This window comes from Pelodiscus sinensis, chromosome 5 (genome assembly GCF_049634645.1).
Source record: "Pelodiscus sinensis isolate JC-2024 chromosome 5, ASM4963464v1, whole genome shotgun sequence".
NCBI classification, from domain to species: Eukaryota; Metazoa; Chordata; order Testudines; family Trionychidae; genus Pelodiscus; species Pelodiscus sinensis.
The window spans coordinates 32,664,364-32,690,930 of NC_134715.1; the positions used below are offsets into that span (position 1 = coordinate 32,664,364).

The 26,567-nt window shown below is 42.1% G+C and overlaps 1 pseudogene; it reads right to left on the reverse strand.

Annotated features, from left to right (window-relative positions):
* Positions 1–16,094: 16,094 nt before the first annotated feature.
* LOC142829505 (uncharacterized) lies at positions 16,095–18,766 on the reverse strand (annotated as a pseudogene).
* Between the last annotated feature and the right edge of the window lie 7,801 nt (positions 18,767–26,567).

A 26,567-nucleotide genomic window follows, 5' to 3' on the forward strand; every position in this document is an offset into this window, starting at 1 on the left:
TCAGCTATTAAAATGCAACCACACACAGGTGAGTTAACAAACAGTGTTCCTTAAGAACTATACGTGGGATGCAGTTTTTGCAGTCTATAAGAAGAGCAATTTATTAAATCTACAACACACTGTTGCTCTTCATATGCCAGTCTTTAGTTCTGTGCTACCAAGTACACAGATATATCAGATAGGATGCAAGTTTTATACACAACTTTTGTAACACCAGTCACTAGTGGAGACAGGGCTGAGAATATGCTGCTCACAAACCAATGACATTTGCTGATTTAAAATTTCAGGAGGTGGACATATAGAAAAGAATAGAATGATATTGATTGAATGAGCCCTTCTTGAGTCCCTAATGCTTTGTTCCCTCATGCCAAAACCAAACCCAAACCCCAACCATCTCCTAACATAACTGGAGGATACAGCAGAAATGTGGAAATACAACATACAGAAAACTCTATATTAAAATAATGTTAAGATCGCTAAAAATCAAGAAATGTCAGAATTAAAGCTATCAATAAATCCTTAATTTCCATTTCCTTTTCTCCGAGCACATACATTACACAATCTTTATTACATGATCACATATTACATTTTTCCACAGGACCCATGCCTGAGAAAATCTCTACCTTTTTGGGAGTCCAAAATGACATTGGTGGTGTGGAATATACAACAGTGTGCAAACTTTCCCCCTATCTATCCCCATTTATTAGTCATGTAGTCTATGCAGCTCAGTCTTAATATATCAAAGGACGCTGAGACACAGTGTATGTTGAACCAGGAGGTGGGTGGGTGGTCAGAATGGTTGGAAACGTAATCAGAAGTTTTAAAAAACAGCTGACCCTTCTCTGAAGAACCTGGCTTAAATTAGAAAGAAAAACCCACTTGAATCTTGATAGTTTTTCCTTATAATAATTCTCTATGTGGGCATACACAAATGTGAGCTGTGTTCTGGAGTAAAGAAAAAGTCATAGCTTATACTCATTTTGAGACATTTCATTTTCAGTGTATAGCAACACAGGCAAAGTCTCTTCATGATTATTACAATTATTTTCTCCTTTCTGTCATTGATACTAAGCCTTTATAAGTTTCAAAGTAAATGTATAACTTATATTTAAATATTTTTTCTCCAGCACCACCACACACTGCTTTATTATAGGCTCTCACTAGTGCCCGATTGATTGCATAGGTTTCTTATTGTAGGTTTCCTCATGACTTCTGGATTGCTAGCAATGCTTTCCCCCCTCCTCCCTGAAACACTGAAATGTTTGTTCTTTTAAAAAGTTAGTTAAAATTGTTTATACTTTGCAAACAAACATAAAGAAAAGGATTGGTGTACATTTGAGCCCCGGAATTCTCTAGTGACCCTTAAAAGATCTCTGCTCATAGTCATCTCATTTAGCACCAATTTAGCAGTGGGGAAACTTGAACTATAGATACTAAAACTCATACAGTAAGACTCCTTGTTATAGGTCTACTTCTCACAAAGAGTTGCTTTATCCAATGGCTCCAGACAGCAGAGACCTCTAATATTCTCTACAGTTGGACCTACACAATTCAGAAAAGTATAATTCAGGTATCCCTAGGTTTTGAATACCTACTTAATGGACACTATCTGTCAATAGTAATAGGTAAACCTCAAAATACTTGAAAGCTCTAATTGGATAAACTGAGAAAAGTGAGCTATCTACAGGATGTTTTCATTTCTCAGTGGTTACTTCCCCAACCCCCATCATCTCTGCAAGCATGAACCTTCCTTATTTCTCTGAACCTAACCCAATCCTCCTTTTTACCACCAATGTTTCTATTCCATCCCCAACCTCATTCCTGCTCCCTGAAGCTCCTATTCAAGACTCATATGCACCCTGGCTGTGTCTACACTGGCCACTTATTCCGGAAAAGCAGCCGCTTTTCCTGAATAATTTGCCAGCTGTCTACTCTGGCCGCTTGCTTTTCCGGAAAAGCAATGACGATCTAATGTAAAATCGTCATTGTTTTTCCAGAAAAACTATGCTGCTCCCGTTCGGGCAAAAGTCCGTTTCCAGAAAAACTGTTCCGGAAAAGGGCCAGTGTAGACAGCCCAGTAGTCTTTTCTGAAAAAAAGCCCTGGTCACAAAAATGACGATCGGGGCTTTTTTTGCGGAAAAGCGCGTCTACATTGGCACGGACACTTTTCCGGAAAAAGTGCTTTTCTGGAAAAGCATCCTGCCGATGTAGATGTGCTTTTTCCGGAAATACTTATAACGGAAAACTGTTCCGTTTTAAGCATTTCTGGAAAAGGGTGCCAGTGTAGACGTAGCCCCTATGTTTAATGATGATTTTCTTGTGGAGTCTAAAACCATCATCCATGCTTTCTTTTGCAGAGTTGGTTTGCTCAAGCCTATCCAAATTGGTACTTTGTCTACTGGTGTCCAGCAGACCAGGGAGACGCGGAGCAAAGCCCGTTCGTAACTGCGGCGGGGACTGCCTGTACTAGAAAAGAAGTATGGACCAGGGAGACATGGGAGAGACCAGGGAGATGTGCAGACCAGGGAGACGTGGAGCAAAGCCGCGGAGCACGCAGGCAGCAGACAGCCCAGACACGCCATGGCTGTCCCGCTGCCTGCGTCCTCAGAGGCTTTGCTCCCCTTCTCCCTGGTCTGCTGGTCTCCAGCAGACCAGGGAGACGCGGAGCAAAGCCGCGGAGGACCTGGGCGGCGGGACCACGGTGCGTCTCGGTCTGCCGCCCGCGTCTCCCTGGTCTGCTGGGGGGGGCGCAGCTAGTACGCCACCCCCTCCCAGCAGACCAGGCTTTTCTCTGGACGCCTGTGGTAGAGCAGCTGGGGCACTGCCGGTTGGTCCCGCAGCGCCGCTCTGGGCGCTACTGGACCAACCCGGCAGCACCCCAGCTGCTCTGCCCCAGGCGTCCTGATTCAGCCGCTGCTGGTCAGTTTCAGCAGCGGCTGAATCAGGACTCCAGCTGCTCTGCCCCAGGCATCCCCAAGTCAGCCGCTGCTGAAACTGACCAGAGCTGACTACAGGAAGCCCGAGGCAGAGTTGCTCTGCCCCGGGCTTCCTGGAATCAGCCGCTGATCAGTTTCAGCAGCAGCTGACTTGGGGATGCCTGAGGTTCTTAAGTTGAATCTGTATGTAAGTCGGAACTGGCGTCCAGATTCAGCCTGTTGAAACTGATTAGAGGCTGATTCCAGGAAGCCCGGGGCAGAGCAACTCTGCCTCGGGCTTCCTGTAGTCAGCCGCTGGTCAGTTTCAGCAGTGTCTGAATCTGGACGCCAGTTCCGACTTACATACAGATTCAACTTAAGAACAAACCTACAGCCCCTATCTTGTACGTAACCCGGGGACTGCCTGTATTGTTTATTAGCCACTGACCATGTGCTTTATACTGAACAGAACACAGAAAACCTGATCCTTGACAGCAAAGAGTTTATCATTTAAAAGCCCAGTCCCATATTTACATCCTAAATTTTTGCCTGTATCCTAAATACAAAACTGAATTTTCAGTCAATAAGATGCATGAAGTTGCTTATTCTATAGTTTGCAGGATTAGGGCCTGCTCCGGTTGAAGTCTAAGGGAGATTTTCCGTTGACTTCAGTGAGAATAGGTTTAGGGCCCAATAGCGGTCTTGCAAAATACAGGGTGTTCTTTCATCTGCCCTTATATGACATAGCTTAAATATTATGGTAAATAAAAGAGCATAGTAGTTTAAAAATACTCTTTTTTCCATATGTGTCTTGGGTGGATAAGGAGTGTGAAACATTTACAAATTGTGGTAGTGATTTCCTAGTGACACTCCATTTTAAAATTAATAAAGTAATAAAAACTCAGTTTTATTTTTGAAAATGTATGATGTTTGTGGCTAGGTAGATTAGTTAAAAAACAGACTAATCTTCTGGAAACACAAGAGTAGATTTTCACTCAAAACCTACAGCATTGACAAAGCTGCTTCTCTCCAGAATTCATTTATTTTTAGAAAACTCTTTGCGACTTCAGTACTTAAAAAAAAAAAAAAAAAAAAAAAAAAAAGAATGAACATAGTGGGTCAGACTAAAGGTCCCTCTAGTTCCATATACTGGGTTCTGATAGTGACCAGTGTCAGAAACTGCAACCATAGCTCTCATCACCATAGTACCTGAATTTACCCCCAGAACACCTCCAGAATTTACCCCCAGAACACTAATAGAGAAGTGCTATTAGTCTTTTGTACCTTATTTCCGCATCTGTAAAATGGGGCTAAGTGACTTGCTCACAGTCACAGAGGAAGTCTGTGGCAGATCATGGATCTGAATCCAAGTCTTCCTAGTCCCAGCTAGTGCCCTAAACACTAACCCATCCTAACTTTTCCTTTCATTTTATGCAGAAGGAGGAAAAAATGCACCCCATTTATTTGTAGCTATCAAATATCAAATGTACTAAGCATGACAATTGGATCTGAGAGCTTACAGCTACTTGTGGAATGTATCTGTTATTAATCTATGTTATTCTGTGGTAGAATCCAAAAGAAAAATTTTGATTCTGGCACCTCTTGTTTAAAATTGTATTAATTTTTTAATCACCGGCATTTAAATGTTTCAGCAATCCATAACAGAGATCTTTCTTCCTTTTACTATAGTTAATAAAAATGTAAAGGAATTCAGCTGCATCTTGAACTTTCTTGTCAAATTTGATCTTGTGCCTGGGATAGGGACTTTTAAAAGCCATTAGTTTGACTTAATGAGATCCCTGCTGAGGAATAAGCCTATGATCACCCAATTTACTGTTTAAAGAAAAAGGGGCTCCCCCCCCTACAACTAAAACCAATTCAAAACTTTCTATTTCCTTTGGCAGGCTTTGAGCATCTACTCTTTCATCGGACTTTTTTTTTCTCTTGACCTTCTTCCAACATTCTCCCCCTGCCACCTCATGAAACCTTTTCATGTCTCAGAGCTATACCACACCAGGAGCAGTATAATTCACACTAGTACCACTAAATGAGTTCAGCATGGTGAATGTTATTGCAATGCCTGCTAAAGGATTAAGGATGATTAGCCCCTCTTTGTACAATGTAGCCAAAAAGATTCTAATAAGGCATGATTACAAATTGTGATAAAAATGAACACATAGTTTATCAGAAATGGCTTTTATAGACTAACTGATTTACATGAGATGCACATATATTCTTCCTCTCTCCTTCTGTCCCCATCCAACCAAAAAGCCCTATTGACAATAATCCTTAGAATACTACTAGGTCAAGAAAAATCCAAATGTACGTAGAAAAGAATATGCACGTATAGCGCTACGTTCACGTGTGTTCTTCAGGACATGCATACCATATGGGCAATATCACTGCCAGATACTGGACTTCACAGGTCAGCTAAAATACTCATGTTGGTTGCTCTAATTCTGCCTGAGAAAATCCCAGCAATCTGCTGGAAGGTTTTATTACAGGAACTGTGATTTCAACCTCAAATACCTACATATGAATAAAAAAGCTGATTCATACAGAATTTACTTTTCTCAGGCCATATTTCAGACTTCCTTATTATTCTTCTGTGGTCATGCAGCCCGTGGGCAAAAGGGCAAGAGTTAACAGTAAAACAGCACTAGACACTTCCCAACCCTTATCCGCACCTGCCAATTCATCCCCAGCCAATTAACTGACCACCATCTCCTTTCTCCATAGCGGGCAATGAATCTCTCTGCTGGCTAATAAAGACCAAACTGAATAGAGGTGTCTTTTTTCTGCGCCCTGAAGTTGGTCAAACTCTGGCTTTGGCAGATCGTGAGGGAACGAAATCCAAATGTGTGGACAATCCCCTGAGATTGCCTGGATACCCACAACTGACAGGCGTTCAGCTCTGAGGAGTGACCACAGGAGCCCGCTGTCTGAATGGATCTTGCCAGGAAAGGGATGTAGAGGGAGGGAGTGTGACAAAGATAACACATTTACTGCCAGACCACGTAGGGGTTTTTAGGTGACAATTGTCTTGAATTACACCCAGGAGTGAATAAGAAGCCACTGTAGGGTATGGAACACAGGAGTTAGCACTTTTGCCTACTGCAATTGTGGCGGAGCTTGGACTGTGCCCCCCGGGTCTTGCTCTTCCTGGTGGGTTGTTGTATGCCTCAGAGCCTCACGGTGACCCTCCCACCGCTTCTTGTTTCTCAGAGGTGAGGGTACCCTGCTTCATGAGCCATTTTCATCATAGGCCAGTCTCTAGTTTGGAGGGGCAAAAAACTCCTCGATGGTCCAAAGATCCTTTTCCCCTGTTGGCAGTCCAACAGCCAGAGGGATGGTTGGAGAAGAACCAGGTCCCACCCACTTACTCTGGGCTCCAGAGTAGTGGGGCTCTTGCCCTCATCCACACTGAATAGCAGCCCCTGGACCACTTTCTCAACAGCTCCTTCAGTACCTCCTTCCTGGCATCTTAAAGAAAAACCACTCCTGCTTGCAGACTGTGGATTTGCCGCCCTCTTCTTCAATCCATCCCTCTTCTTTCCTTTCCTTACCTAAGGGGAAGTCTTTTATAGTGGGCCAGCAGGCTTTAACTGGCGGCAGCTGTTGTGTTAGGCTGACTGCAGGCTGGCTCCTAATGAGTTTCAGATGCCCATCTGACCTGATGGCTGAGCAGCAGTTTCTGGCAGCCTATTCAGGGAATATAAACCCACACACCCAACTACCTGTGTACCTGCCCATCCCCAAACTCCTGCATCCCATTGCCTTCCATCTGCCACACAATTAAAAGGCTTTTAGGTACACTAGCTAACAACTTCATGGGCTCCTCAGAAAACAGCACAGGACAGCAGTGTCAAAAGCATGGTTAACTCTTCTGAGGATCATAACAGGCACATAATGTCACAGTCACTGAGCCAGCAGACTGAATGTGACACAAGGCACTTCAAGACACCGTTAGTTACCTTGGAGCACTGATTCAGAGGCAACATGTGTGTCTGACTGAACATGCTCAGTAACACTGCTGAAACTGACTGCTCTTATTTCCTCTCCCTCTCCGCCACTGGCCTGTATCATCTCTGCACTGCAGGATCCCATTAAGGCTTAGTCACTGTCCCCCACTGGTTCACAATGTTCTATATACTATCTGAACCGGGGAGTGGTGGGAAGGATTCATGCTTCACAGTTCTTGAAACACTGTCACAATTCCCAGAAGTCCCTCTATATGCTATTTCCCACACACTGTTGCCAACAGATTGAGCCACTTGGCTTTCACCCAAACTCTTATTTAATCTTGAAACTGGACAAAACAAGAAGTCTGCAGAGTCTAGAACCAATGTACACAAGAGAAGTATAGAACTGGCATTCTCAGCAAAGTGGAGGTACTGTTATTCCAAATGCATCAATTTCTCCCGGTAGCCTTATACTGGTAAACTGATCACCATTAGCTCTCGGGTCCCCCATAGAAAGACCTGGAAAGGATGAACAATTTGTTCCTCTCCTTAGGTTTTGAATGGCAGGGAGATTAATGCAATGAAGATTATTTGACTTTATCAGTATCAATCTCATCAAATGGGGTCTGCTTTACAAGTTCTTTCCTGCCAGAGTGCTCTATTCAGTGCCATATCCTTGACCACTCGACATGCTAACATGTACATTTATGGCATCCCACCACTTTTTGGGTTGGCCTCTCTCTTACCTTCACTCTTGATTGACTGGACCATCTTTCCCACCCAGTTGTCAGAATTGCACTTTATAAGACTGAACCATCTGAGACAGTCTGCACTCTCATTTTTTCATTTATAGATGTTACATTTCTCATGTGGTATTTCTTCCTTACACCATTCATCCATATCAATATTCACATTACTGTGGAACAGATCATTTACTTATGTTACTATTTTGTTGCCTAACACTCAGTGACAGTTTTATAGAGGCTTTCTCTTATAGTCTTACTGGTATCCTCCTATCATATCCAATATCACTGACATCTCTTCTTTTGAGTCAGGCATTATCATCCTGATCATAATTCATCTCCTATTTCGTAGATTCTGGTACTAGATACCTGAAACTTTGGTATTTTTGGTATTAGGGTATGTCTGCACTGCCACCCTAGTCTGAACTAGCCGCGGGCACGGAGTCCGCACTAAGGGGGATTTTAAAATGGCGGCACCCGGCAAGATGCAAATGAAGCCTGGGATATTTAAATCCTGAGCTTCATTTGCAACTTTGAATGCCTACATTAGCCACCCTAGTTTGAACTAGGGTGGCAGTGTAGACATACCCTTAGATATTCTCTTCATTTAGAATCAAAGATAATTCTTCAGTGTTCAAATTAATAAAAGTACATTCCATTGTCACCAGGCCCCAGTGAGTCACAGCTAAGAATACCAAATTCAGGACAAACTGCTAGGAAATAAGGCAGTCTCACCTCAAACTGGTGGTTATTAACAAAGGTAAACATTTGTCTCACCACACATGAAGCTAGAGATGCAGTGTCCTGCATTCCAACCCTTGTCTTACCACTCAGACATTGGTTTTCAGTAACCAGTCATTGTGGAATCCAATTTCATCATATATAAGGTCCTCTAATCCCAAGTAAACAGCCACATAACCATGTCAATATGTAACTTAGATCTTACTCAGTAATCATGCTAATGACAATCCTTTAGTGACTGGAGGATTATTAATAAAATGAAGAGGAGAGTTAATAATGGTTTATAGATCGTATAAACACACATAATTCCAAAGTCCTTTTATCAGATTTGTAACACTGCTGGAATAGTTTGCTAGCTTGTAAAATCTCTCTGGTAACTTCCAAAAGATGGAATGGCCCTCAGTTCACATTTCAAAATGTTTCCAAAATCCATACTAGGCAGGAAAGAAGCAAAATGGATATATCCCAGGGGCCTTTTATGCCTTTGACATGTGCCCGAATATTTACTGGGCCTAAATAAAGCTCACAGCCTCAGATGATGGAACATAACTGCTCTAAGATGGATTCCAGAGTCACACAAGCATTTTATATGTCCTGACATGTTTTGATGACTCACATAGGATGCTATTATCTGTATTCTTGCTGAGGTGTCCACCAAAAGGTTTTCTAGGTGAGATAAGTTTCTGCTATGGCCAACTGTTGGAGTGAAGCGTCCTTTATTGGCCATCAAGCTTGATCAATCCATTTACAATGAGATGGTGAGACGGGACGTAAGCTGCCTGGTGGATGTTACCCCAAGAACAAACATATTTGACATATAGCTACATCACCAATATTCATAACTTCAGACACAACATGATACATGGATTTAATCTTACTGAGCAAATAATACATTTTCCACTGACACCTTACATGATATACTTTCTCAGATGGGTAATCGGGTTAGTCTGTAACTTTAAAAACAATGAACAGTCCTGTGGCACGTTAGAGACTAACAAAAATGCATATGTAGTTTCATGAGCTTTGTGGGCAAAACCCAATTCATTGTATGATGAGCTGGAAAGGGACAACAGAAACCAAGTACTTTATAACAGGAAAAAATGTACCTTCAGTTGTAGGATCAGTGCTAGTCAGGCTAATTAAGTGGGCTGGCAGTATCCCATACTTAGCTTTTGATGTAAAAAGGAGGTGGTAAGTCTCCCTTGCCCCAGGTTGCTATTAAGGTGGATGAGCTTAGAAGTCATTAATGCCATGTTCAAAATGTGACTGGTGGTGGAGGAGGGGAACACTTTGTTGGATACATGTCAAACACTTCTTTTCCTTAAAGTAAGTTTAAATGAGATTCTGCTGTTATTCCATAAGTGATTTCAGGCTACATTTGGCAGCATATTCTCACATAAGGGAGTTTAAAATGAAGTTTATGACAATACTTATGCGATACATTCATATTCAAAATATATTTTTTCAGTATTGTAGGTCTCTTATATCATCCAAAGAAAATGTGGAAAAATTCATCGAGGGAACCTGGATTTCCCTTTGAGAGGTTTTTTTTTTTTTTAAAGTATGTACAGGGAACTTCAATTCAGCCCTAGGTTAAGCAGATACGATTGCCTTTAAATCAATGGGACTTGTGTCTAATTACATTAGCACTTTCTTTACCAATAATTTTTTTATCTTGATTTCATTAAATGCCATCATGTATGTTAATAAGATAAAAATCCGATACATATTTCTTTCGGAAAAGTCTATTTAAAAAAAATCTTTAGCGTCCTACCTATGCACCCAAAAAACTATTCTGCACACTGTGGAATTTTATATCTTACATTTCCAAATGATACCCTCTTGTATGTTAGCCCTCGACTGATGGGTTTATCTATCTTCTTTTTAATCCCTGTTCATAAGAACAACAAAGTGAAATATTTCAGGAATTAGCCTTTGCCAAAATCACTAATCTGCGCACATTCCAACATCCTGCAGAAAGACTGAGTTTCTTTCCATTCTGAGATTGGCATGTCATAAATTCAGTTATATAAAGAATGCTATATATTGTGATCATGTATGGATTGAGAATTAGTGCCTGATCACCTATAGTGAGACCAAGCCAAAGCTTGAATTGTGTACGGCCCGACTTGTTTTTTATTTTCTCACTTAAAAATAATGATGAGGTTGAAGGGTGCTTCCTAGAATAAAAAGAGGCTGGAAAGAGGTTTCAGCTTGAGGGAAAGCAGAGGATTGTTAATTCACAGGAAAAGCCTATCATGGAGTTTACAACTGCTATTTATGAACTAAGTTTTAAAAAGAGTCTTTTGAGTGATTTTTGTGGTGCCTTATTTTGTGTGTAGCAACACTGATGCATATATTGTAGGTAGGGCAAGGTGAATGCTCCCCAATTAAAAGCATTGGACTTATAGACTTTAGATTACTGATTTAAGCTATCACCAACATTATAGGACTTGCTTCACTGAGTTGTTTTTTCACTGTTTGATATGGAAAGACATATCAAGGACTATTGGCTGTATCTTTAAGAATGTGTTTATGAAAATCACTTGAACTTTCTTCCAGAAAACCTTTGAAAAATGAGAAGTACAGCAGCCCTTATTTAGATAGTATGTTCTGTGTACTGTTCAGCAAAAGAAAATAGAAGTCTGTTATAGTAATTGTGGATCACTTTCCATGGCTGTTATGCACCATTGCTAGTGTGTGAATGTAGTGCTTGTGAAAGGTACTGGACTGCACAGCAAATAATTATGAATAAATTGGGGGAAAGCATCTGCTCATAATTTGGGTTTTGCTCAAAATGTGGAAATAACAAAATTCATCTTTGGGTCAAAACAAAACATTTTCAACCCAAACAATCTGTTTGAAAAAGTTGTTGCTGGAAGGTAATGGATAGAGTAAATGAAAGCTGGACATTCAATTCCCTTTTAAAATTCCAGTCCTCATTTAGTGTATTACACCTTCCAGGTACAGCTTTTGAGACAGTTTTTGCTATTAAAGACACAAAGGGTAAATTCAGAGATGATGTAAGATTTATATTGTATGTAAATACACAGTCTGAGAGAATCAGAAAAAAACAAAACGGTGGTCTGATAAGCAAAAGGAATGAGAAAGAAGGTGTAAGATAGCAGACTCCCAACCCTTCCCAGTTACATAGTAGGAAGAACTTAGCATTGCTAACAAGGTGATTTTAGTGGCCTTTAGTAGTGCCCAAGAGCATGGCAACTTTTTTCTTTCCTAGCACTCCATTCTGTGAAACTTGTTACACTAAATACAACTGAGGTGACAGTGATCTTACAATAGCTAGACAGTCTTAATTTTCATTGAGAACTCTTGAAAAGTAGCAATGTGTTGGGCTGATATTACATTTTCAATATTCTTTACTCCTTTATGTGTTTTCTTTTGATTGATTTGTTTTGGATTTTTATTATGGGGGGCAATTTCACTAGCTTTAGTTATGAAACTCAATTTATCCAAAATGCAGAATGATTTACAATCCCTGCAGTTTTTTATATTTGTTGATGACAAGCTCATGAATCAGTGTGGATCAACTAGTTTTATTTGGCTTAAGTACCAGGATTCCTCTCCTAATCCCATTCTGTGGGCCACGGGGTTTCAAATGCATTTGTTTTGCTTTTTAAACTTGTCATAGTTTGTAATTTGAGAGTGAAAAAATATGAAAGTATAATTCTCTCTTAATAGAATAAGATTAATTGCAGCACCCTCCACAATCTGAAGTGTTAATTGATTGGATCATGATACCTTCTTTCTATTCTTTATTATTATTTTGATTGGTTAACCAAGGTGACCTCTGGCAGGGTTACTTCAAATCACATCCTATATACAGATCTGCGTCAGGCAACATATGTGAGGTCTCATTTTTTTTAATCTTTCAGGTTTTCCACTTCCATTTTGATTGTGTTTGTTTTTTCTCTCCTTTAAGAAAAGATGCTCAACAGATGGTCCCTGTGTATTGCATCTCAGTTACTATCCCTATTTAATTACATCCATTATATAGTTTCCATTAAAATAGTAAGAGTCAGCCTTTAGTAGGTTAGTGTTTTCCAGCCATTACCTTCTAAAAGCTATTTTTACTCAGATGTTGTAGGCACCCATACAATCATATGTGTAACGGAACTATGTTACTGCAGAACTCCTGGCAAAGTCCCTATTTAAGTCTAATTGAACTAATTGAGTCATTAACACTGGTTCTGCAATTGACAGGTAACTGCTTTTGCTGTTATATATACTCTGGATTCTGTAATTTCCACTCCAATTCATGGGATGAAGTGTGTTTTACCCATGAAAACTCCTGATATAATATATTTGTTAGTCTCTCAGGTGCCATAAGACTGATGGTTGTTTTTAAAGTTACAGACTAACACAGTTACCTCCTAAGTATTGTTATTAATGACAAAACTGGAAAGGTTTTAAATGGGATCACTGGAAGAAACTAGAGCTAAAAGAAAAGTGAGTGGTCTTAGACTTCTCTCACTGTTCTGATTTGGATAATGTCAAATGAATCCCTTTGTAAGATATAAACTAGATAGGATTAATAAGCATAGCAACATTTTCATTAATATTACATAAAATATACATAAAATAGCGTGTGTGTCAGTTTTTAGGTGTCAAATTGGAGACAAATCATACTTCATTTTCATAAACACTGAATACTCAAGGCTCCATTTCAGTCGTAACGTTTGCACTTCAGTTTTAAGGTATCTCAGACTGAGCACCCTAATATGGAAGCACTAAAACTCAGGGCTAGCTGGCCAAAAGTGCTCCTGTGAAATTTTTTTTCATTGAAAAATGTGAATTTATCAAAATTGAAATGTTCTTTTGGAATATGTTGATTTCAATTAAATTTTGTTGAGAAAGAAAGTGAAGCAGAGTATTTCAGTAGGGTGAAAATGTTATGTTTTTCTCAGTAATTTCATAGAATTATAGAATACTAGAACTGTAAGGGTATGTCTACACTACCCCCCTAGTTTGAACTAGGGGGGGTAATGTAGTCATATGGAGTTGCAAATGAAGCCCGGGATTTGAATTTCCCAGGCTTCATTTGCATAAAGCCGGCCGGCGCCATTTTTAAATGCCGGCTAGGTCAGACCCCGTGCCGTGCGGCTACACGCGGCACGGATTAGCTAGTTCAGATTAGGCTTCCTAATCTGAACTAGCTGTACACCTCGTTCCATGAGGCTTTATGCAAATGAAGCCCGGGAAATTCAAATCCTGGGCTTCATTTGCAACTCTGTAAGACTACATTACCCCCCCTAGTTCGAACTAGGGGGGTAGTGTAGACATACCCTAAGAGACCTCAAAAGATCAAGTCCAGGCTCTCTCCCTTCATAGTAGGACCAAGCACCATCTAGATCTTTTTTGGATTGGGGGCCACAGATTTAGCAGTTGGGAGACTGTGTATCGGGTGCTAATAAAAAAAAAAGCGCGCACACAGAAAATTTTTTGCAGATGCCCCAGCCAGAGAAAAGGATTCCACCCCTCTTCTCTGCCCTCTTCCCTCTAGTCCTGCATGCCAAATGTAGTCAGCAAGAGTAAGTCTCAGGTCTGACACTGGGTTCTCAAAGTACAAAGGACGCTACACAGGTATCTGTCAAACACAAGTAGTTACTTTCCTGACAGCAAGCAGCTGTGCCCCATAAATGGAAGAACAATATTACAGAGAAGCGGCATATCTTACGTCCCTTCCTGCAAGCCTGGGACCCCGGCTAGGCTGTGGATGAAGGGGGAGGTTGTCTCAGCTTCTGAGGCACTGGTACCCAAAGCCCATCGGTGAGGTCCAATTTGCTAGGCTCTGAGGCAGCCTTAAAAACAGTTTTCCTGCCCTGTTTGGCAGTTTGGAAATTTCCAGGGCTTACTCCTTAGTGCTGATGTAGGGCTTAGTTGTTAGTTATTGATCTGGTTCTGATCTGGTTCTTCTTGTCCTTTGGCCCTGTTTACGTGATCAGTACTTTAGGGTAAACAGAGTTTTTTATGCATTCTTGTCCTTTAACCTTATCTTATACTTGTTCTTGCTATGCTGGCAACAATGCTTATCTTAAATGGCGTATGTTCCCAAAGACTAGCTTCTGGCTCATCAGATATAGGGGAAAAGGAAAGTGGGGAAGGAATGCAGGCTCCACCCCCCCTAAACTAACACGTACAAAGTTCCTCCGCAATTGACCACTACATTCCACCCCTGGGTGATGTGGCATGCATTCTTTCCCAATACATCCCTTCTAGGGGGGTCAGTTGTTCCAGGATGACCTGGTGTTTTACTTGCTGAGCCAGTAGTGTCATATGGAAAGCCAGACACCTTACATAACAGGCTAACATACTAGTAATAATACAAATGGCTACAAAACCCAATAATACAATAACAATAGGATGGAGGATCAGATTGAATACACCAGTCCAGGAAGGACTGTATCCCAGGAAAATATCATATCAGTGATGCCGTGATACTGATTCTAGTTCTGCTGTTAGTTTGAGGAGTTTCCCCTTCTGATGGATTATATGGAGGCTAAATGCCTTTTCATTAGCAAGGGCTCCCTCATAATGTTGCTTGGTCCAAGGTCTCGACTGAATACTGGTGTTCCAGGACTGAAGGGTCAGGAGTTCAGACACGAATCCCACCTGTGCAAACGGGGGGCATGATCCATTCAGCCAGGTCTGGGGGGATCTTTCCACCTGGGATGTCGATTGCCACCATCCTGAAGGGGTAACTGACAGCACACTTGGAATCAGGAGCACCCACCGCATCAACTGCATGCTGGAGGGCTATTCTCGTTTACACAAGCGTGCCTGAGGAAAACATTGCAAAGTGACATCATTAGCAGAGAGGACCCACCACGTAGCCCCTGGGCCCTGTGTGATGGTTTCCGCAGCCACCATAGGAGCGGAGTCTCCCGGGCGGGGTAGTATCCAGATTCTCTGCCCGACCTCTTCCACACCCTTAGGTGTGCTTTCATCAGGAGGCAGAGTGCTAGGGCCATCCTGACCCTTAAAATGCTCATGAGGGGTACTGCCTGCTATTAAGCGAGAATTCAAATTACTACAGGCTTGCTCCAACACTGGCTTCTACCCCCGCAGAGTGTAGGTGGGGGTGAGCTGTCTGATTTGTTCCTTGAGGAGGCCATTAGTGCGCTCCACTAATCTTGCTGCCTGGGGGTGGTATGGGATATGAAATATCCAATTGATGCCGGCTTCACGGGCCCAATCCTGTACTGTGGTCCCTGTGAAGTGGGTGCCTCTGTCAGGGTGGATCTGCACCACCGGGCCATATAGATGCAGTAGCCAGTGCAGCCCCAAGATGGTACTGTGCTGGGTTGCTACGTTGGAATGGGTGTACCCAGGAAAGGCCACTATAGGTATCCACAGCAACCAAGACATACTGGCAGCCCCCGGACTCAGGGAGCGGGCCAATGTAATCTACCTGCCAGGTGTGCCCAGGTGCATCTCCTCGCGGAATGTGACCTGGGGGCAGTTCAGACAGCTGTCGCTGTTTTACATGCTGACAGATACTACATTGCTCGATGGCAGTGCGAGCTTGATCTTTAGTACAGGGGATGCCGTGCCTGCTTGCCCACCGGTGGGTGCAGTCCACCCCTGAATGCCCTGCCTGTTGATGTGCCCAAGTATCCAGGAGAGACAGCTCAGTTTGATCGGGAGCAGTTGTCACTGAGCGTATAGCTGCTAAAGCATCTACAGCTGCATTCAGTTTCACATCCTCTCCAGGCTTTTGTGTGTGGGCATCTACGTGGGACACCTGTATCTGTATGTGGTGGTGGAGATCCCACAATTCCTGCCACATAAGGGCACCCCAAACTGGGCGTCCATGAATCGGCCAATTATTCTGAGCCTAGTGTCCTGACCAGACTGCTAGACCATTGGCTACTGCCCAAGAATCTGTGTAAAAGAGGCATGTTTTGCCCCTCCAGCTCTATTGCCTGCTTGCATGCCAGGTGTACAGCTGCTAATTCTGCTAACTGGCTGGACCCTCCTGCGTCTTCTTTAATCATCTGTATGTTCCGGGTCTGCTGTAGGGCAGCAGCTCGCCACTTCCGGGCACCCCCCACGTATCGGGCAGATCCGTCAGTGAACCAGGCAAACTGTTTCTGCTCGGTTGTCAGAGCACTGTAAGAAGAGCCCCACACTGATATTCCTTGCAGCGGAGGCAGCTGCTGTGGCTGGGCTGTTCAGTCTTATCTCCCTCTGGGAGCTGTGCTATTAACTCATGCAAGTGGGAAACCCCTAAGTGCTTAGCTCTCTCCTGGATGTACCACCTCCACTTTAACAGAGTGCTGGCCATAGCTTGACCTGACCGGGGAGCAGCTGTATCTCGCACCCAGCTCATGATAGGGAGCTTGGGGCGAAGCAGCACCTGCCGATTCTGAGTGGCATGCTCAGTATCTAATAATGCCAGATAGCAAGCCAGCACCTGCTTCTCAAAGAAAGCGTAATTAGCACTGGTCCCGGTAAGAGTTTTACTCCAGAATCCGAAAGGGACCCAACGCCCTTGCTGCATTTGCCACAGGCTCCAGGCAGCTTGGTTTCGGAGACTTGCAATTCTACAGGACCTGGTTCCCACAGCCCCAAGGTGAGGGCATTTGCTACTGCTGCCTTTGCTTGCTGAAATGCTTCCTCCTGTTCATTCTCCCATGTAAAGGTGGCCTTTTTCTTGCTAACCTGGTATAAGGGTCTTAAAATGGCCTGCAGGTGGGGGATAAAGCCCCTCCAATAACCCAGTAAACCAGTAAAGCGCTGTGTTTCCTCTTTTGAAGAGGGCCGAGCTGCCCTTAAGATCTTATTCTTCGCAGCTTCTGGCATTACACATTGCGTTCCCGTCCATACTATGCCCAGGAATTTGACATTCTCGCTGGGGCCTTGAATCTTATCTCTGTTAACTGCGCACCCATGTTCCTTAAGGTGGTTCAGGATAGCATCCAAAGCTTCTGCTACCTCCTCTTTGGCGCCTCCTTGGATCTGCATGTCATCAATATATTGCAAGCACTGGATACCGGAGGGCAGAGAGGCATGGACTTGATCTAAATCTCGGGCAATTAGCCCGTGGCACAGAGTGGGGGAGCGCAGATACCCCTGTTGCAGCCGGGTGAACGTATGCTGCCGGACTTCCCAGGTAAAAGCAAACTGATCTTGTGACTTGGGGGCTAAGAGGACAGAAAAGAAAGCATTTGCGAGATCTATCACTGCTTTCTAACTTTCTCCAAACTGGGCAGCTTGTTCCAATAGAGTAACTATGTCCAGCACAGCGTCCGTGCGTGGGGGTGCTACTTGGTTCAGGTTCCTGTAATCAATAGTCATACGCCAGCTACCATCTGTTTTCTTAACAGGCCAAATAGGACAATTGAAAGGTGATACAGCAGGGCAGATTACACCCACTTGTTCCAGGTCCTTAATGGTGGCAGTAATTGCTGCTGTTCCCCCCAGGATACAGTATTCCTTGATATGCACCGGGTGTGGGGGTGGGGTACGACCACCAGGTCCCATTTAGCATTTCCCACGGTTAGTGCCCGAACTCCAAATGCAAAGCGCCCTCCTGGCAGGGAGAGCTGCAAGCCCTTTAACACATTTATTCCCAGAATGTATTCACCTCCAGTGTTTGCAATTACAACAGAACAGACTGAGGGGAGGAGATTTCCAATTCCCAATCTTTGGGTAGTTCTAACTCCAGGAAGGTCAGGGCCTCCCAAACCTTGGATTACAACGGGCTGCCCCTTCTGTGGGTTAGGGGTCCTGTGGATCACAGTTACTTCTGCCCCAGTGTCCACTAGGGTAGTTACTTTGTGGGGGATCTGTCCTGCACAATGAGAGGTCAGGGGAACATATGGCCTTGGGTCTCCCTGTGTGTCCCCCCTGAATCCCAAATATCCCCATCCCAAGTGGTGGGGTCCCAATCAGTGGACTGGAGCGCACAGACCTTCGCCTGCGAAGGCTGGCAGTCCCGGTTGTACTTATCCTTCTGATTGGCATATCTAACAGCCATAACTTGCAGATTCTGACCCGTCTCTGCTGTCTGCTTCTGTGCATGCTCTAAGGAGGCTTGCTGTATTCCTGACAGAGCTTTAACCCTGTCCAGTTCCTCCTTAAGCTGTGCCACCTCTTCCTGTAACCCCTCCTTCTCCTCACACACATTGCGGAGCGCGCCGAGAAACAGCCATCCGGCCTGACACACCCCCTTATCCTTCTTGTGGACGTCCAATGCCTCCAGCCCCTTTTGGATACTAGCGGGACTGACCCCATCAGCTAGCTCTCCCTCAAACTGCACGGCAGGCGTCACGTCATACCAAAGTCGAGCAACCGAAGCCCAGGCTGATGTGCACGGCCAGCCTGGAATTCGATGCTCTGCCCTACTACCTCCCAAGCCCATCTGCTTCCCTTTCTTCCACATGCTGAGCGGTTTGTACCAAGAGAACCCTGCTCGCTGAGCCAAATGTAGTCAGCAAGAGTAAGTCTCAGGTTCTCAAAGTACAAAGGACGCTACACAGGTATCTGTCAAACACAAGTAGTTTATTTCCTGACAGCTAACAGCTGTGCCCCATAAATGGAAGAACAATATAACAAAGAAGTGGCATATTTTACGTCCCTTCCTCCAAGCCTGGGACCCCGGGTAGGCTGTGGACGAAGTGGGAGGTTGTCTCAGCTTCTGAGGCGCTGGTACCCAATGCCCATCGGTGAGGTCCAATTTGCTAGGCTCTGAGGCAGCCTTAAATACAGTTTTCCTGCCCTGTTTGGCAGTTTGGAAATTTCCAGGGCTTACTCCTTAGTGCTGATGTAGGGCTTAGTTGTTAGTTATTGATCTGGTTCTGATCTGGTTCTTTTTGTCCTTTGGTCCTGTTTACGTGATCAGTACTTTAGAACAAACAGAGTTTTTTATGCGCTCTTGTCCTTTAACCTTATCTTATACTTGTTCTTGCTATGCTGGCAACAATGCTTATCTTAAATGGCGTATGTTCCCAAAGGCTTGCGTCTGGCTCATCAGATATAGGGGAAAGGGAAAGTGGGGAAGGAATGCAGGCCTCAGCATCCCTAAACTAACACATACAAAGTTCTTCCACAATTGACCACTACACCTCCTTAAATGTGGCTCTAGTCTGCCAGATGCTGTTCCTTACTGCAGACAGCCTATTCAATGAAGGCTGTGGCCTCCCCTTCCTCCCGAAAGGTATCCCATTCAGGGAAGAGGCTCGGGAGTTCCCTTCCTTCCCACACCAGGATAGATCCCCCACCAGGTCCTGCATGCCTGCTTATCAGCAAAAGGAGTTTTTCTGGCAGCCTCTGCAGACATCCAAGCCTGGGAGGCAGCTCCAGCCTTGTTTTCACTGCCAGCTTGCAGAAACACCACAGGGCTCCAGCATGTGGAGTTTCTCCCTCCCACCACGTCTCTCCCATGTGCAGGAAAGGAACCACAAGTATCGCTGCACTGCAAAGGAGGCTGGGGGAAGTTTTAAAAGTGGCCCCCGGGATCTCCCGCAGTGTTTCACGGCTGCTGGACTCCCTGAGGGCCAATTTAAATTGTTTGGTGGGTGGGCTGGAGGTTCCCCAGCCCTGGTCTAGAGAATCCCTGATAGATGTCTATCTAACCTGCTCTTAAATACCCTTTGTTGGAGATTCCACAATCTCCCTAGGCAAAATTTGGAATACAGGAAAGTATGAAACTTTAACTTTACATTCCATTTCAGAAGAAGATAAATTCCAAATGGCAGAATTCCCCATGGAATGGAAATTCCATGTTTTGACTGGATCTACTCAGAAAAATGTTGACCTATAACCTATAAATGTTGACCTATAAGGGCATTTCCCTGGATATATATGAGATACTAAGACCAGGAATTTCTGGCATAGATAGCTAGTAGCAATAAAACTAGCACTTCTAACAACTTTACTTTTTTGGTTGGAGGACAGATATTTTTGGTGAATAACTCTTCCATCCATAAAATGTCTTTCAGGACAGCTTATTCTTCTACAGTTTAGGGTAAAACTTAATTGACTGACTGAATGGTTGGATCAAAATTTAATATATAGTAAAGTAGCTACCAGATACTTGGATATAAGGCATTCATATGACTTTAAATGAAAGCACTGAGGCTAGGCCTACACTATACCTTTTTCCAATTTTTTTTTAGAAGAGGCTTTTCCGAAATTTGGCCCATCAAAACCGGGTCAAATTTCAGAAAATCCCCTTCTTTGGGAAGATCCCTTCTTCCTTGTAGAATGAGGAAGACAAGACTTCCAAAAGAGTGCATTTGCTGTTCCGCAAAAAAAAGTGGAAGAGCAAACACGTTCCCTGCATGCATTGGAGTTTTTCCAGAAACCCCCACAGACATAGTCTGAGATTTGGTAATGAGGTATATAACTGCAATATGAAGGTTCTTGGAAATGTCTGCCCTATGTGAGTATTCATGCAGTAATCCCTAAATAGCCAAAGTCCTGCCCCAACATACAACAGATTAATTAGAAAAAGCTGGAAAGGATGCCCTGGGGTAGAATTTTTTTTTTCCAATTCCAGTCAGGTCAAGATCTGAGCCTGTGTAACCAGATCTCAACTTTTGTCAGTAAAGTTGCAACATGTGAGTCACCTATTTATTTGTCAAGCTACACTTCTAGCCCCTGTTGCTGTAGTACAATGTGATTTTTAAAAAGAAAACACCACCACAGTTCTCCTTCCCAGCCTGTAGGTTAAAGAAACCCCTTGATTAGTACTTAGGATGTTAAAACATACAGTTGTCTGAGTGAGTGAGTGAGTGAGTGAGTGTGTGAACAACTTGTTATGTTCAGCTTTGCCAGGAAGGGGGCAGGGAAGTCTCTTTTCACTATTAGGAAGACAGTGTGGATGACATTTAGGTGATTGACCTTTATCTAGGGAACTGATTTCACCCTCCCTGGAGTTCATCTTTATAGTCTGTGAACCTGGGGAGGGGAGAAATTCAAAAGTGCCTAACTATTTAAGAGGCTAAGTTTCACTGACAGTCAATAAGACTCAGACTCCTACCACGTAGGCAGTTTGGAAAAAAATTCATTTGCTTAAATGTGATTGTGGAATTTAGAGCTTAAGTATTCAGGTTTGATCTGAGAATTTAGGTTTGAGTGAAATGTATTATCATAGTTTTAATAGAAAGCATGTTGACCCACAGTATTGGAAACTCAGTTTCTTAGTTTTATTAAACCTATTATTCACATCATATTATTGCCATAATTTCACCACTGTAAAAATTAAGCTAGATGGAAGAGAACTATTTCATTGTTAATTCATGATTATATCAAAACAAAATTGTAATATGTTGTAACTTGTTTCAGCACATTTCATTGCTACTAGTGTCAGCCTTGCTGAAAATAGAACCTGGATAGAAAGTTGGATTATGCAATTAAATGTTGACTAACATCTGGAAATGAGTTTGGGCGTGATTGACTAAAGAAATAAAGCATTAATCTCCATAGTAATTTAGGGATATGAAAATATAAATCTATACTTTAAAAATCCTGGGCCTGTAGACAAATTAATTATTTCAAAACAAAATTAGTTTTAATTATAAAACACATGCAAGATCCAGGAAAAAAGCCAAGGAGAGAATGTATTATAACTCCCTAACAAAGAGTAGTAGCTTTTCAGGCTCTCTGAAAACATCATACATGGTCCAGTTTGTGTGATCAAAGTATTGGTGGAACACAATCTTATCAGAAATGAAAATTTTTAGGTGAAATTCAGGCTCAATAGTAAAACTCCCATTGATGTGAATGGGACCAAGATTTCTCCCTTGGATTTTTAGTTGGCTATATCCTCATGGTTAAGCTATTACCAACAAAGCAATATGTGAGCAAGTAAACAGGCAAGTTGGGCGATTAATAATCTGTCTGTGGACACCAGGACAACTAACTCCATCAGAAATAACATGGAACTATTTGGCAGCTTTGAATTCATCAGCGTAAGGGAAATGGATGCCCAATTGTCTCTGAAAATAATAGAACACAGAATTGAGCTCACAATTTGCACTCTGAAAACTGAAAGACTGTCATAGCATGTTCACTTGTGGAACTTATAATGAAAACAAGGTAAGTGGAAAAGGAATCTAAAAACTGCTTTTATTTTTCAAATATCTTATTCTGTTTTGGCAAACATAATCATTACAGATGCAGGAAATAAGAACAGAACTTGCTTATCTCCTACCCTGGAGACATTTGAAAATATGGAGTATTTTAAAGTGAGGAACTTTCATTGGGTTTGATATTGAGTCTGCTACAGAAATGTGGTAAGTTGCATTTGATATTTTAAAAATGCTCCAGGGCTGGAAGAAAAACAGCAATACAAAGTTTTAGAAAGGAAACAATAAAAAGCGTGTGGTTGGAAGAGGGGTGAGGATGGAGAAGAGAGGGGGAGCAATAGTGGGAAGTGCGTTTATATTCATTAATCCTGAAGCACGTTTAATATATCAAATATTTAATAAATATGTTTCTTTCAATCCTCTAGGAAGTACTGTTTGATGAGTTATGCTTCATAAATTACACAGAAGGATAATTATATTCAGTAGAGCATGGTTGTATGTAAATGACCATGACATGATAATATAATACTCAGAGCACAACTGGTTAAAAAAATTCTGTCGAAACTTTGTGCGATTGTCAGAAAATAGAGTTTACTTTAATTTTTTTTTGCTTCAAAATAATAGGGTTTCTATGAATTTTGATGGCAACTTTTTCTCTAGTGGGGGAGAAAAAAGTGTGGGAAAGTATAAGGGCAATCTACTTTTCCTAACTATTTTGTGGTTTAGTATAGCAATAAAGGTAAATAAGTTAACAGTCAAAAGTGTTTTTCTCCAATTTTTCACATTTTCCCCTTCCCTTGGCAGGGAAAATATCCAGAAAGTTAAAAAAAAATCAAAACAACCTCCCACAAATTATTTTCATTTTAAAAAGTTTCATTTTGTTTTGAACAATAACTTCTAAATATATATTTTTTAATTCTGAGAGAAAAATAAAGTTTTCCTATTTAAGAAGAATTAATGGATTGTATTCTAGGGGAAAATATTCAGGAATTCTTCCACCCAGTTTCTGACTAGATATAATTGGGACAAAAGGGGTTTGTTGGAACCATTTTTAAAGAATATCTATGATTTAAAATATCCTACTAAACATAAGAATGCTGTTATGAAATGGCCTGAAATGACAAAGTGCGCCAGGGGAAATTTTCAAGGACTCAAATGACAAGTGCATAACTCTAGGGTTACCAGATGGTTTTAAAAAAATACCGGACACACTTGATCTCAGATTGGGGGTGGACCAGCTGGGAGGGGAGCGAGGCTAGCCAGGAGGGAGTCAAGGGAAGCGGGGCTGGCTGGAGATTGGGGGTGAGGGGGAACCGGTCAGTGGGAAGCAGGGCTGGCTGGGAGGGGGTTAGGGAGAGTGGGGGGAAGGGAACCAGCTGGCGGGGAGCAGGGCTGGCCCAGATGCACACAGATCTCGGGGTGCTGCCTGTCCTGTGCACGGTCACGGCGGGGCGCATGGGCGAGTCTGGCCCCAGGGATTCCATCCTGCCCCGTCCCCCTCCTCTCTACTGCATAGTTGCATATTGATACTCATGATAATAATAAAAAAGTAATTAGAAAATACTGGACATTTATATGTCCGGTATTTTCTCAATTTGTATCCCGGACAGAAAGCTTAAATACCGGACTATCTGGTTCAAAACTGGACACCTGGCAACCCTACAAAATGCCTGTCAAAAGCCGATGGGATATTGCTGTTTGTGCTTTTGAAAATTTGCTCCTAAAACTTTAATGAATTTATGTTATAACCTATTCTACAAATAAAATATAACAGCTTCCCTATTATACTCCGAGACAGAGTTTCCTCTTGTTGTTTTGACAAGAAAATGGCCTGATTTTACAACAAACAGGAGAAGAAATTAATTTAGCTATAAGTGGAATGAATTTGTAATGCAAAATGACAGTTTAAAATACAGAACTGGCTCTATATAGAGTCTGTTAATAAAATGAGATGGTCGTTTGCTTATTTATTGTCAAATTCTGCCCTTGGACTATGTATATGGTGAATGGGAGTTATTCATACTCATCTTCAGGACAAAATGTGGGTAAAAGGATCTAGTATCTCTGAAAGTGTGAAGCTTTCTTTTATGCATGTATCTCAAGTGACATTATCTCATCCCATCATAAAGTTTATATATACCAAAATAAATCAGTTTTTATATAGCACATTGTGGCCAAGGTATTATACATACATTAATTACTCAAATATATTCAATTTCTTTCTAAGATTTACCTTGTGTTTTTAGCTGTTACCTGGAGACTATCTTAGAAGAGATCTTAGCCAATGTGTGTCTAATTGTGAAAGCATGTAGAGAAGAAAATCAACTCTCCCCCCCTCCCCCCCCCCCGCATCTGGATCTAATCTCTTCTTTTGAACTTCATAAGATGTCATCAAGCAACAAAAAAAAACAAAAAACAAAAACAAAAAAACCAACAACAACAAAACAAAACAAAACAAATAAACCAACACAGTACTTACTATTCCATGTAATTCTTGGTTTATTTTGTCTTGATTTGTAAAGCAGCTACTGTTAGCTGGGGCAGGAGAATAGTTGGAAGCTCACACGCTGTCCATCGGCAGCTTGTTTTAACCTACAGGGAACACTCAAAAAGGAGCCTTGCACTGCAATATGTTCTTGCACCCTTAATACTGCAGCATGTTCTTGCTAGATAGCGATCACATTTTTTGAATGTACAGGAGAAAGGAGTGAGCCAAAGAAAGACTGAATTTAGCTTCTACTGCTAAGTATCAAGCTGATAATAGCTGGAAATTGGCTTTTGCTGAATTTTTGCTAGGGGAGATTTATCTGTGAATACAGATGAATTTGGGCTTTCCATAAAGTCATGTTGCTGTGCACAGTGATACTGCAGGAAAGTGCAACATGCAGAATCAGAGCAGCTTCATGGAACTGAGCTTCATAAAAAAATGTGTGTTATCTTGACTGGAATTATTTATAAATAAAAATAAAGAGAGTTGGTTGAGAGGTTGCAAAAACAAAATAATCGGAAACTGCTGCCTGCCCTGAAGATGTACTGCCTGCTGCTATAGTAAACCCTCTTTTAAATGCAGTGCACTTTCCAACTGTAAGTAGATATTCCAGCAAATTTCAATGGTTCAGGGTTAATTGAAAAAGCATGAGACTTTTGGCTTGAAATAGAGACTGACAGAGAAAGTATCTCCAAGCTTGATTCTCTTCTCATTTATAGTGAGGCATATCAAGAGTCACACAAGAAGCCAGAGTTGCAGTCCTGAAACAGAGGTAGAATTGAGATGTGAATTTGGCTCTCCATGCACATTAACCTGAGGCTATACTTATGATAAATTGTTCCTTGCTGGGTGATTTCGTTAGAAATCATATTGGACACAATGTTCAGCTTCAACAAAATATTCATTCTTAACAGCACCATGAAGGAAAGCTGATGGAGGAAAGGGAGGGAAGCCCTTTTAACACATTATGAGAGGCTTCTGTGACAAACCACAAAACAGAACTCAAGTGGACTGGCCTTATTAGGGTGGAATGAAACTGAATGGGCTGTATTGTACCATCTCTTATGTTCGATAACATTCTTTTTTATAGCTTAATTTACACAAGTGATTCAATGCTTGAGCCTGAGATGTCTTTGCCATTTGGGAAATAGCTAGATTCTTCTAGTATTCATGTTGACGTGAGAGTTTTGTGTGTGTGCTAGGGCCCTACACAAAGGGTAGGAAATGGGCAAAAGTCCAAACTCAATCACTTAAGGTATTTTTTCCATAAAATACTTTTACTGGAGAGATTTAGGTATGTATACTAATAAAATACCTTTTAACTGATGTGAAGATATTGCTAAAGCAATTTATCTGACCCTGAAATGAGTTGAAGTCTGAGTGACGAACAGCACACACACACACCTGCTTGATACAATTTATAAAATAGAATTTATAAAAATGTAATGTCCATGAGTCTTGCAGCTCATATTCTTAATATAATAAAATAGCACTGAAGCTGCTATAGCATTAAAGACCAGGGACAGGACTTAAGACAATTGTAATTCACCCTGCAGACATTCTTTCCAAGAATAAGCTGGTTTATAAAATCGGTCCTAGATTCCTCATAGAGCAGGGGTGGGAAACCTGCGCATGGGGGCCAGGTGTGGCCCCTGACTTGCCTG